We start from the raw sequence: 13858 nt of genomic DNA, 5'->3' as shown, positions 1-13858 counted from the left end.
ACTTATGCTCTTGAGAGAAGCCACTAGTGAAACCTATGCCCCCAGGTCTATCTTCCGTCATATTAATCTTCCAACACTTAGTTATTTCTATTGCCGTTTATTTTACTTTGCATCTTTATTTCTCTTTATCATAAAAATACCAAAAATATTATCTTATCATTTCTATCAGATCTCACTCTTGTAAGTGACCGTGAAGGGATTGACAACCCCTTTATCGCGTTGGTTGCGAGGTTCTTATTTGTTTGTGTATGTGCGTGGGACTCGAGCGTGATCTCCTACTGGATTGATACCTTGGTTCTCAAAAACTGAGGGAAATACTTACGCTACTTTACTGCATCACCCTTTCCTCTTCAAGGGAAAACCAACGTAGTGCTCAAGAGGTAGCAAGAAGGATTTCTGGCGCCGTTGCCGAGGAGATTCGCGCCAAGTCAAGTCAATATTTGACTCCCGACAACAAGCCATTCCTGGCACCGTTGCCGGAGTCTACGCACAAGTCAAGACATACCAAGTACCCATCACAAACTCTTATCCCTCGCATTACATTATTTGCCATTTGCCTCTCGTTTTCCTCTCCCCCACTTCACCCTTTCCATTTTATTCACCCTCTCTTTTTTCGTTCCCCTTCTCTTTTTCTATTTGCCTTTTTGCATGTTTCTTGTTTGCTTGTGTGTTGGATTGCTTGCTTGTCACGATGGCTCAAGATAATACTAAATTGTGTGACTTTACCAATACCAACAACAATGATTTTCTTTGCACTCCGATTGCTCCTCTTACCGATGTTGAATCTTATGAAATTAATGCTGCTTTGTTGAATCTTGTCATGAAAGATCAATTCGCAGGCCTTCCTAGTGAAGATACCGCTACCCATCTAAATAGCTTTGTTGATTTGTGTGATATGCAAAAGAAGAAAGATGTGGAAAATGGTATTGTTAAATTGAAGCTATTTCCTTTTTCCCTTAGAGATCGTGCTAAAGCTTGGTTTTCGTCTTTGCCTAAAAATAGTATTGAGTCATGGAATAAGTGCAAAGATGCTTTTATCTCTAAGTATTTTCCTCCTGCTAAAATCATCTCTCTTAGAAACGATATTATGAATTTTAAGCAACTTGATCATGAACATGTTGCACAAGCTTGGAGAGGATGAAATTAATGATACGTAATTTCCCTACACATGGTTTGAGTCTTTGGATGATTATACAGAATTTTTATGCCGGATTGAATTTTGCTTCTAGAAATCTTTTAGATTCGGTCGCGGGAGGCACTTTTATGGAAATCACTTTAGGAAAAGCTACTAAACTCCTAGATAATATTATGGTTAATTATTCTCAATAGCACATTGAAAGATCTACTAGTAAAAAAGTGCATGCGATAGAAGAAATTAATTTTTTGAGTGGAAAGATGGATGAACTTATGAAATTGTTTGCTAATAAGAGTGTTTCCTCTAATCCTAATGATATGCCTTTGTCTACTTTGATTGAGAATAATAATGAATCTATGGATGTGAATTTTGTTGGTAGGAACAATTTTGGTAATAACGCATATAGAGGTAATTTTAATTCTAGGTCGTTTCCTAGTAATTCGTCTAATAATTATGGCAATTCCTACAACAATTCTTATGGAAATCTTAATAAGATGCCCTATGAATTTGAGACTAGTGTTAAGGAGTTTATGAATTCGCAAAAGAATTTCAATGCTTTGCTTGAAGAAAAATTGCTTAAGGTTGATGAATTGGCTAGGAACGTTGATAGAATTTCTCTTGATGTTGATTCTTTGAAACTTAGATCTATTCCACCTAAGCATTATATCAATGAGTCTCTCAAAGCCATGAGAATTTCCATTGATGAGTGCAAAGAAAGAACAGCTAGGATGCGTGCTAAGAAAGATTGCTTTGTGAAAGCGTGTTCTTCTAGTTTCTATGAAAATAAAGATGAAGATCTAAAAGTTATTGATGTGTCCCCTATTAAATCTTTGTTTTGCAATATGAATCTTGATAATGATGGGACTGAAGATGAGCCACCTTTACCTAGAAGGCGTTCCAAAAATTCGGAGTTTTTAGATCTTGATGCAAAAATTGGTAAAAGTGGGATTGAAGAGGTCAATGATAACCCACAAGTATAGAGGATCGCAACAGTTTTCGAGGGTAGAGTATTCAACCCAAATTTATTGATTCGACACAAGGGGAGCCAAAGAATATTCTCAAGTATTAGCAGCTGAGTTGTCAATTCAACCACACCTGGAAACTTAATATCTGCAGCAAAGTATTTAGTAGCAAAGTAATATGATAGTAGTGGTAACGGTAGCAAAAGGTAACGGTAGCAAAAGTAATGTTTTTGGTATTTTGTAGTGATGATAGCAATAGCAACGGAAAAGTAAATAAGCGAAGAACAATATATGGAAAGCTCGTAGGCAATGGATCGGTGATGGAGAATTATGCCGGATGCGGTTCATCATGTAACAATCATAACATAGGGTGACACAGAACTAGCTCCATTTCATCAATGTAATGTAGGCATGTATTCCAAATATAGTCATACGTGCTTATGGAAAAGAACTTGCATGACATCTTTTGTCCTACCCTCCCGTGGCAGCGGGGTCCTAGCGGAAACTAAGGGATATTAAGGCCTCCTTTTAATAGAGTACCGGACCAAAGCATTAACACATAGTGAATACATGAACTCCTCAAACTACGGTCATCACCGGTAAGTATCCCGATTATTGTCACTTCGGGGTTAATGGATCATAACACGTAATAGGTGACTATAGACTGCAAGATAGGATCAAGAACTCTCATATATTGATGAAAACATAATAGGTTCAGATCTGAAATCATGGCACTCGGGCCCTAGTGACAAGCATTAAGCATAGCAAAGTCATAGCAACATCAATCTCAGAACATAGTGGATACTAGGGATCAAACCCTAACAAAACTAACTCGATTACATGATAGATCTCATCCAACCCATCACCGTCCAGCAAGCCTACGATGGAATTACTCACACACGGCGGTGAGCATCATGAAATTGGTGATGGAGGATGGTTGATGATGACGATGGCGATGGATTCCCCTCTCCGGAGCCTCGAACGGACTCCAGATCAGTCCTCCCAAGAGGTTTTAGGGCTTGGTGGCGGCTCCGTATCATAAAACGTGATGAATTCTTCTCTCTGATTTTTTTCTCCCCGAAACCAAATATATAGAGTTGGAGTTGAGGTCGGAGGATCTCCAAGGGGCCCATGAGGTAGGGGCGCGCCCCCCACCCTCGTGGACAGGTGGTGGGCCCCCTGGTCTTCATCTTTTGCAAGGATTTTTTTATTATTTCCGAATAGATGTTCCGTGAAGTTTCAAGTCATTCCGAGAACTTTTGTTTCTGCACATAAATAACACCATAGCAATTCTGCTGAAAACAGCGTCAGTCCGGGTTAGTTCCATTCAAATCATGCAAGTTAGAGTCCAAAACAAGGGCAAAAGTGTTTGGAAAAGTAGATACGACGGAGACGTATCAACGCCCCCAAGCTTAAACCTTTGCTTGTCCTCAAGCAATTCAGTTGATAAAGTGAAACTGATAAAGAAAAACTTTTACAAACTCTATTTGCTCTTGTTGTTGTAAATATGTAAAGCCAGCATTCAAGTTTTCAGCAAAGACTATGACTAACCACATTCACAATAACGCTTAGGTCTCAGGTTTACTCATATCAATGGCATAATCAACTAGCGAGCAATGATGATAAATCTCGGATGACAACACTTTCTCAAAACAATCATAATATGATATAACAAGATGGTATCTCGCTAGCCCTTTCTGAGACCGCAAAACATAAATGCATAGCACATTGAAAGATCAAGGACTGACAAGACATTGTAATCATGGTAAAAGAGATCCATTCAAGTCATACTCAATGTAAACTAACAGTAATGAATGCAAATGACAGCGGTGCTCTCCAACTAGTGCTTTTTAATAAGAAGATGATGACTCAACATGAAAGTAAATAGATAGGCCCTTCGCAGAGGGAAGCAGTGATTTGTAGAGGTGCCAGAGCTCGGTTTTGAGATAGAGATGAATAATATTTTGAGCGGTATACTTCCATTGTCAACATAACAACCAAGAGATGGCAATATCTTCCATGCTACACACATTATAGGCGGTTCCCAAACAGAATGGTAAAGTTTATACTCCCCCTCCACCAACAAGCATCAATCCATGGCTTGCTTGAAACAACGAGTGCCTCCAACTAACAAGAGTCCCAGGGGGAGTTTTGTTTGCAATTATTTTGATTTAGTTTGCATAAAGCATGGGACTGGGCATCCCGGTTACCAGCACTTTCTCATGAGTGAGGAGCGGAGTCCACTCCTCTTGAGAATAATCCACCTAACATGGAAGATACGAACAACCCTATTTGATACATGAGCTATTCGAGCATACAAAACAGGATATTTATTTGAAGGTTTAGAGTTTGACACATACAAATTTACTTGGAACGGCAGGTAGATACTGTATATAGGTAGGTATGGTGGACTCGTATGGAATAACTTTGGGGTTTATGGAGTTGGATGCACAAGCAGTATTCCCGCTTAGTACAGGTGAAGGCTAGCAAAAGACCGGGAAGCGACCAGCTAGAGAGCGACAACAGTCATGAACATGCATTAAAATTAATCAACACCGAATGCAAGCATGAGTAGGATATAATCCGCCATGAACATAAATATCGTGAAGGCTATGTTGATTTTGTTTTAACTACATGCGTGAACATGCGCCAAGTCAAGTCACTTAAATCATTCAGAGGAGGATGCCACCCTATCATATCACATCACAACCATTTTAATAGCATGTTGGCATGCAAGGTAAACCATTATAAGCTCCTAGCTAATCAAGCATGGCACAAGGAACTATGATCTCTAGTTGTCATTGCAAACATGTATATTCATAATAGGCTGAATCAAGAACGATGAACTAATCATATTTACAAAAACAAGAGAGGTCGAGTTCATACCAGCTTTTCTCATCTCAGTCAGTCCATCATATATCGTCATAATTGCCTTTCACTTGCACGACCGAATAGTGTGAATAATAATAATAGTGCACGTGCATTGGACTAAGCTGGAATCTGCAAGCATTCAATAAACAGGAGAAGACAAGGCAATATGGGCTCTTTTGTCAGATCAACAATAATGCATGTAAGAGCTACTTCAACAATTTAATTATGGTCTTCTCCTATCGACCCCCAAAGAAAAGAAAAGAAATAAAACTATTTACACGGGAAAGCTCCCAACAAGCAAAAGAAGAACATGAAATCTTTTTGGGTTTTATTTTTAATTACTACTACAAGCATGGAAAGTAAACTAATTAAAATCTACAACTATTTTTTTTGTTTTTCTTAAGGTTTATTAAACACACAAGAAGAAAGCATAAAAAGGAAAATAAACTAGCATGGATGATACAATGAAAAAGTATGAGCACCGACATCTAGCAATGAGTGTGAGCATAAATGTAATGTCGGTGAGAAATACGTACTCCCCAAAGCTTAGGCTTTTGGCCTAAGTTGGTCTATGGCCACGGCTGGCCTGGCGGATAACCATAATAGTAGTTGGGGTCGTACTGAGATGCAGCGGCTATCGCCTCCTGAGCTGCAGCGTGGCGACGAGTGGCCTCCGCCCTCCTCTCGTACTCATCTACCTCCTCTCTGGTAATAACATATCTTCCTTTTGCCTGATAATCAAAGAAGGCAGGAGCAGGGAGAGTAATACGGACAGCACAATGTCTGTCAAAGATTAAGCGATACTGGAGAGATGATTCATTCCTCTCGACAAACTGGTGGTGAACCATAGCCTCATAATCCAAATAAGCAGGAGGCAACTCAATATCATCTTCGCGTATGGCTACACCAAGAAAATTAGCTATGTGGGTTGCATAAATTCCACCAAAGAAATCTCCATTAAATCTATTAAGATGCAACCTACGTGCAACAATGGCTCCCAAATTATAAGAGTTATCTCCTAACATAGCACTCCTAAGAATACTGAGGTCGGGGACACACATGTGACATGCCTCATCTTTACCATTAATGCATCTACCTATGAAGAGAGCAAAATAATGTATAGCAGGAAAGTGAATGCTCCCTATAGTAGCTTGTGTTATATCTCTAGATTCCCCCACAGTTATACTAGCAAGAAAATCTCTAAATTCAGATTTGCGAGGATCCCTGATACTACCCCATTGTGGGAGTTTGCAAGCAGTGGTAAAATCCTCTAAGTCCATAGTGTAAGAATTTTCATAAAGATCAAACAGGATAGTTGGAGAATTACGTGAAGATGAAAATTCAAACCTCCTCACAAAGGAACTAGTGAGATAGTGATACTGGCGGCACTTTTCTTCCTCGAAGCTCACAAGATCAGCGTTACGCAAATATGCGTTAAATTCTTCCTTAATTCCCGCTCGATCCATAAAATTTCTGAAGGCCATTCACAAGGATGCACTGGAGCGTTTCTTGGTGGCTCATCATTAGCATCACGCATTGCAAGCCTGGGCTCTTGTTTCCTTGAAGAGCCACATTGGTACATTTTCCTAAACATATTTCTTCCTCTGGAAAATTTCTGAAATTTTTAGTAACTTCAAAATAAAAGTGAACAAAGCTCAATAATATTGATAGCAACTACTCCTACAAGTGCCTAGAGCCTATATCATGCATCAAAACTACTTTTGACCATATAAATTTGACATGCAAGCTCAAGAACAGGGTCACCTAAGTAGCAAAAATTTGCAATGAATAAAGCACTAGAACAAAAACTAATTGGACCAATGGAGGAGTCACATACCAAGGAACAATCTCCCCAAGCAGTTTTGTGAGAGGTGCTTTGAGCAAGGAGATCGAAAATGGCAGCAAAATGAGCTTGGACTCGGGTATGAACTGGATATTCGTGTTTGTGGGAGGAAAAAGGAGTGTGTGGGTGCAGGAATAAGTGGAGGAGGGCCACTGTGGGCCCATGAGGCAGGGGGGCGCGCCCCTGACCCTCGTGGCCAGGTGCCAGCTCCTCTTGCTGTGTTCTCAGTGCCAAATATTCTCAAATATTCCAGAAAAAATCATATTTAAATTTCAGGGCATTTGGAGAACTTTTATTTTCAAGGTATTTTTATATTGCACGGATAAATCAGATAACAGACAGAAAAATACTATTTTTATTTTATTTAATATAAATAACAGAAAGTAAAAGGAGGGTACAGAAGGTTGTGCCTTCTAGTTTCATCCATCTCATGATCATCAAAAGGAATCCACTAACAAGGTTGATCAAGTCTTGTTAACGAACTCATTCCGAATAACATGGAACCGGAGAAATTTTGAATAACACTATGTTACCTCAACAGGGATATGCACATCCCCAATAACAATAACATCATATTTCTTCTTGACAGTAGGAAGAGGAAATTCAAAACCTCCAAATATAATCGATGGAATTTTTCCAATAGAGTTGATACTATGAACTTGAGGTTGTTTCCTCGGAAAGTGTATCATATGCTCATTACCATTAACATGAAAAGTGACATTGCCTTTAGTGCAATCAATAATAGCCCCTGCAGTATTCAAAAAGGTTCTTCCAAGAATAATAGACATAATATCGTCCTCGGGAATATCAAGAATAACAAAGTCCGTTAAAATAGTAATGTTTGCAACTACAACAGGCACATCCTCACAAATACCGACAAGTATAGCAGTTGATTTATCAGCCATTTACAAAGATATTTCAGTAGGTGTCAACTTATTCAAATCAAGTCTACGATATAAAGAGAGAGGCATAACACTAACATCGGCTCCAAGATCACATAAATCAGTTTTAACGTAGTTTCTTTTAATGGAGTATGGTATAGTGCGTACTCCTGGATCTCCAAGTTTCTTTGATATTCCACCCTTAAAAGTATAATTAGCAAGCATGGTGGAAATTTCAGCTTCCGGTATCTTTATTTTATTAGTAACAATTTCTTTCATGTACTTAGCATAAGGATTCATTTTAAGCATATCAGTTAATCGCATACGCAAAAAGATAGGTCTAATCATTTCAGCAAAGCGCTCAAAATCCTCGTCAGCCTTTTTCTTGGATGGTTTGGGAGGAAAAGGCATGGGTTTCTGAACCCAAGGCTCTCTTTCCTTACCATGTTTCCTAGCAACAAAGTCTTTCTTATCATAACGTTGATTCTTTGATTGTGGGTTATCAAGATCAACAGCAGGTTCAATTTCTATATCATTATCATTACTAGGTTGAGCATCATTATGAACATTATCATTGACATTATCACTAGTTTCAGGTTCATTACCAGATTGTGTTTCAGCATCAGAAATAGAGATATCATTTGGATTCTCAGGTGTTTCAACAATAGGTTCACTAGAAGCATGCAAAGTCCTATCATTTTTCTTTTTCTTCCTATTAGAAGGACTAGGTGCATCCATATTATTTCTCTGAGATTCTTGCTCAATTCTCTTAGGATGGCCTTCAGGATACAAAGGTTCCTGAGTCATTCTACCACCTCTAGTCATAACTCTAACATCATTATCATTATCCTTACTATTCAATTCATTGAGCAAATCATTTTGAGACTTAAGTACTTGTTCTACTTGAGTGGTAACCATAGAAGCATGTTTACTAATAAGTTTAAGTTCACCTTTGACATTAGCCATATAATCACCCAAGTATTCAAGCGTATCGGAATTATATTTCAATTGTCTACCAAAATAAGCATTAAAGTTTTCTTGTTTAACAATGAAATTTTCAAACTCATCTAAGCATTGTCTAGCAGACTTATAGCGAGGGATATCACCTTCATCAAATCTATAGAGAGAATTTACCTTTACTACCTGTGTCGGGTTATCAAGACCACGAGTTTCTTCAATAGGTGATGGATCAAGATCATATGTTTCTTCAACAGGTGGTAAATTAAGACCATGTATTTCTTCAATAGGAGGTAAATTCTTAACATCTTCAGCTTTAATACCTTTTTCTTTCATAGATTTCTTTGCCTCTTGCATATCTTCAGGACTGAGAAATAGAACACCTCTTTTCTTCGGAGTTGGTTTAGGAATAGGCTCAGGAATTGGCTCAGGAGCTGGCTCAGGAAGTGTCCAATTATTTTCATTTGTCAACATATTATTTAATAGAATTTCAGCTTCATCCGGTGTTCTTTCCCTGAAAACAGAACCAGCACAACTATCCAGGTAATCTCTGAAAGCACTGGTTAGTCCATTATAAAAGATATCAAGCATTTCATTTTTCTTAAGAGGATGATCAGGCAAAGCATTAAGTAACTTGATAAGCCTCCCCCAAGCTTGTGGGAGACTCTCTTCTTCAATTTGCACAAAATTATATATATCCCTTAAAGTAGCTTGTTTCTTATGAGCAGGGAAATATTTAGCAGAGAAGTAATAAATCATATCCTGGGGACTACGCACACAACCAGGATCAAGAGAATTAAACCATATCTTAGCATCACCCTTTAATGAGAACGGAAATATTTTAAGGATATAAAAGTAGCGAGTTCTCTCATCATTAGTGAACAGGGTGGCTATATTATTTAATTTAGTAAGATGTGCCACAACAGTTTCAGATTCATAGCCATGAAAAGGATCAGATTCAACCAAAGTAATTATATCAGGATCAACAGAGAATTCATAATCCTTATCAGTAACACAGATAGGTGAAGTAGCAAAAGCAGGGTCAGGTTTCATCCTAGCATTTAGAGATTTCTTATTCCATTTAGCTAATAACCTCTTGAGTTCGTATCTATCTTTGCAAGCTAAAATAGCTAAATCAGCTTCTTTTTCAAAAACATAACCCTCAGGAATAACAGGTGAGTCTTCATCATCACTTTCATCAATATTATCAGATTCAATATTTTCATTCTCTCTAACCCTAGCAAGTTGTTCATCAAGAAATTCACCAAGTGGCAGAGTAGTATCAAGCATAGAAGTAGTTTCATCATAAGTATCATGCATAGTAGAAGTGGCATCATCAATAACATGTGACATATTAGAACGAATAGCAAAAGCAAGTTTAGGTGTCGCAAGCTTACCCAAAACAGAAGGTGAATCAAGTGCAGAGCTAGATGGCAGTTCCTTACCTCCCCTCGTAGTTGAGGGATAAATCTTGCTTTTTGGATCTCTCAAGTTCTTCATAATGATAAGCAGATATAAATCCAAATTAGTGACTCAAAGAATAGAGCTATGCTCCCCGGCAACGGTGCTAGAAAATAGTCTTGATAACCCACAAGTATAGGGGATCGCAACAGTTTTCGAGGGTAGAGTATTCAACCCAAATTTATTGATTCGACACAAGGGGAGCCAAAGAATATTCTCAAGTATTAGCAGTTGAGTTGTCAATTCAACCACACCTGGAAACTTAATATCTGCAGCAAAGTATTTAGTAGCAAAGTAATATGATAGTAGTGGTAACGGTAGCAAAAGTAATGTTTTGGTATTTTGTAGTGATGATAGCAATAGCAACGGAAAAGTAAATAAGCAAAGAAAAATATATGGAAAGCTCGTAGGCAATGGATCGGTGATGGAGAATTATGCCAGATGCGGTTCATCATGTAACAATCATAACATAGGGTGACACAGAACTAGCTCCAGTTCATCAATGTAATGTAGGCATGTATTCCGAATATAGTCATACGTGCTTATGGAAAAGAACTTGCATGACATCTTTTGTCCTACCCTCCCGTGGCAGCGGGGTCCTAGCGGAAACTAAGGGATATTAAGGCCTCCTTTTACTAGAGTACCGGACCAAAGCATTAACACATAGTGAATACATGAACTCCTCAAACTACGGTCATCACCGGTAAGTATCCTGATTATTGTCACTTTGGGGTTAACGGATCATAACACATAATAGGTGACTATAGACTTGCAAGATAGGATCAAGAACTCTCATATATTGATGAAAACATAATAGGTTCAGATATGAAATCATGGCACTCGGGCCCTAGTGACAAGCATTAAGCATAGCAAATTCATAGCAACATCAATCTCAGAACATAGTGGATACTAGGGATCAAACCATAACAAAACTAACTCGATTACATGATAGATCTCATCCAATCCATCACCGTCCAGCAAGCCTATGATGGAATTACTCACACACAGCGGTGAGCATCACGAAATTGGTGATGGAGGATGGTTGATGATGACGATGGCGATGGATTCCCCTCTCCGGAGCCCCGAACGGACTCCATATTAGCCCTCCCGAGAGGTTTTAGGGCTTGGCGGTGGCTCCGTATCGTAAAACGCGATGAATTCATCTCTCTGATTTTTTTTCTCCCCGAAACCAAATATATAGAGTTGGAGTTGAGGTCGGAGGAGCTCCAGGGGCCCATGAGGTAGGGGGCGCGCCCCCCACCCTCGTGGACAGGTGGTGGGCCCCCTGGTCTTCATCTTTTGCAAGGATTTTTTATTATTTCCGAATAGATGTTCCGTGAAGTTTCAGGTCATTCCGAGAACTTTTGTTTCTGCACATAAATAACACCATAGCAATTCTGCTGAAAACAACGTGAGTCCGAGTTAGTTCCATTCAAATCTTGCAAGTTAGAGTCCAAAACAAGGGCAAAAGTGTTTGGAAAAGTAGATACGGCGGAGACGTATCAGTCAAAACTTTAGATATCAATGAAACCGACTATTTTGGATTTCAAGCAATTTAATTATGATAATTGCTCTTTGATAGATTGTATTTCCTTGTTGCAATTCATGCTAAATTCTCCTCATGCTTATAGCCAAAATAAAGCTTTTACTAAACATATCGTTGATGTTTTGATGCAATCTTATGAAGAAAAACTTGAGTTGGAAGTTTCTATACCTAGAAAACTTTATGATGAGTGGGAACCTACAATGAAAATTAAAATTAAAGATCATGAGTGCTATGCTTTGTGTGATTTGGGTGCTAGTGTTTCCACGATTCCAAAAACTTTGTGTGATTTGCTAGGTTTCCGTGATTTTAATGATTGTTCTTTAAACTTGCACCTTGCGGATTCCACTATTAATAAACCTATGGGAATAATTAATGATGTTCTTATTTTTGCAAATAGAAACTATGTGCCCGTAGATTTCATTGTTCTTCATATAGATTGCAATCCTTCATGTCTTATTATTCTTGGTAGACCTTTCCTTAGAATGATTGGTGCAATTATTGATATGAAGGAAGGGAACATTAGATTCCAATTTCCATTAAGGAAAGGCACGGAACACTTCCCTAGAAAGAAAATAAAATTACCATATGAATCTATTATGAGAGCCACTTATGGATTGCCTACCAAAGATGGCAATACCTAGATCTATCCTCGCTTTTATGCCTAGCTAGGGGCATTAAACGATAGCGCTTGTTGGGAGGCAACCCAATTTTATTTTTATTTCTTGATTTTTGCTACTGTTTAGTAATAAATAATTTATCTATCCTCTGTTTTGGTTGTGCTTTTTGTGTTTAATTAGTGTTTGTGCCAAGTAGAACCGTTGGGAAGACTTGGGGAAAGTCTTTTTGATCTTGCTGTAAAAAACAGAAACTTTAGCGCTCACGAGAATTGCTGCCATTTTTATTTGGAAGGTGATATTTAGTTAATTATTTTTGAAGATGATTAATAGATAAATTCCTCACGTCCAGCAATTTATTTTATAATTTTTGGGGTTCCAGAAGTTTGCGTTAGCTACAGATTACTACAGACTGTTCTGTTTTCGACAGATTCTGTTTTTCGTGTATTGTTTGCTTATTTTGATGAATCTATGGCTAGTAAAAGAGTTTATAAACCATAGAGAAGTTGGAATACAGTACGTTTAACACCAATATAAATAAAAAAAAAGAGTTCATTACAGTACCTTGAAGTGGTGTTTTGTTTTCTTTCGCTAACCGAGCTCACGAGGTTTTCTATTTTGAGTTTTGTGTTGTGAAGTTTTCAAGTTTTGGGTAAAGATTTGATGGATTATGGAACAAGGAGTGGCAAGAGCCTAAGCTTGGGGATTCCCATGGCACCCCAAGGTAAAATTCAAGGACACCAAAAAGCCTAAGCTTGGGGATGCCCCGGAAGGCATCCCCTCTTTCGTCTTCGTCTATTGGTAACTTTATTTGGAGCTATATTTTTATTCACCACATGATATGTGTTTTGCTTGAAGCGTCTTGTATGATTTGAGTCTTTGATTTTTAGTTTACCACAATCATCCTTGCTGTACACACCTTTTGAGAGAGACTCGCATGATTTGAAATTTATTAGAATACTCTATGTGCTTCACTTATATCTTTTGAGCTATATAATTTTTGCTCTAGTGCTTCACTTATATGTTTTAGAGCATGGCGGTGGTTTTATTTTATAGAAATAATTGTTCTCTCATGCTTCACTTATATTATTTTGAGAGTCCTTTAGAACAACATGGAAATTTGCTTTTAGGAATAATATAAAAACTTCCATAGAAGTGCATTGAATACTATGAGAAGTTTGATACTTGATAATTGTTTTGAGATATAGAAATGGTGATATTAGAGTCATGCTAGTTGAGTAGTTGTGAATTTGAGAAATACTTGTGTTGAAGTTTGTGATTCCCGTAGCATGCACGTATGGTGAACCGTTATGTGATGAAGTCGGAGCATGATTTATTTTTGATTGTCTTCCTTATGAGTGGCGGTCGGGTACGAGCGATGATCTTTTCCTACCAATCTATCCCTCTAGGAGCATGCTCTTAATATTTTGTTTCGATAACTAATAGATTTTTGCAATAAGTATGTGAGTTCTTTATGACTAATGTTGAGTCCATGGATTATACGCACTCTCATCCTTCCACCATTTCTAGCCTCTCTAGTATCGCGCAACTTTCACCGGTACCTTACACCCACCATATACCTTCCTAA

Source organism: Triticum urartu, chromosome 4A, assembly GCF_056163025.1.
Source record: "Triticum urartu cultivar PI428250 chromosome 4A, HENAU_Tu73, whole genome shotgun sequence".
Lineage (NCBI taxonomy): Eukaryota > Viridiplantae > Streptophyta > Magnoliopsida > Poales > Poaceae > Triticum > Triticum urartu.
Note: the sequence above shows the minus strand (reverse complement) of the source record.